At 56.4% G+C, this 601-nt stretch overlaps 1 protein-coding gene across 1 annotated transcript in view; it reads right to left on the bottom strand.

The window, feature by feature from the left end:
* TRAPPC2 (trafficking protein particle complex subunit 2) overlaps positions 1–601 on the bottom strand; it is an 11,481-nt gene that overhangs the window by 10,309 nt on the left and 571 nt on the right. The window lies entirely within an intron of this gene.

Raw genomic sequence — 601 nt, 5'->3', positions numbered from 1 at the left:
GGGATTTGACCGGGGTGGCAAATGGCTAACCGCTGGTGAGCCGTTCTAAGTAACCGGTAGTGAGTGACAGGATCTGGTGCTGATGTAACATGCACACAAGAAAGCTCTAGCAGGAGAGACGGCTGTGATCGATCAATCATCTAAGATCTGCGGGTTTGGGAAAGGGCAGGATACTACGTGAGTGCCACGTACTTCACTCGGGACGAGACAGACCTTCCAAATCGCTCCAGAGGCCAAGCCCAGGGCTGCTCCTCTGAGGTTACGTGGAAACTCCTTTGGATCAATGTTACTGAGCACTTTCTAATAGTTAAGACTGAGCTACCTGGCTGCCTGGGAGAGCTTCCTTGCACAGGACGGCGCCCACGATGAATTTGCCAGCTGCAAGTGACAATAGTACTGTCGTTAACCAAACAAAACCAAACCCGGTTAGCAGAATGACCTAGTGAACGGCAAGACGAAGCACAGCCCCTGAGCTGGCCGACGCCTGCAAGCTGAAACGCGGTGTGCCCTGGCCGGGTGGCCTGTGATAAACTCCGCCGACCCGGGATTGACCAGGTCCGGCCCGGCTGCCCCTGGGGCCGGGTGGAGAGACAGGGCCGGG

The sequence above is a fragment of the Crocuta crocuta genome, unplaced genomic scaffold, assembly GCF_008692635.1.
Source record: "Crocuta crocuta isolate KB4526 unplaced genomic scaffold, BGI_CrCroc_1.0 scaffold2174, whole genome shotgun sequence".
Taxonomy (NCBI): Eukaryota; Metazoa; Chordata; class Mammalia; order Carnivora; family Hyaenidae; genus Crocuta; species Crocuta crocuta.
Note: the sequence above shows the minus strand (reverse complement) of the source record. Positions and strands in the feature narration are given on the sequence as shown.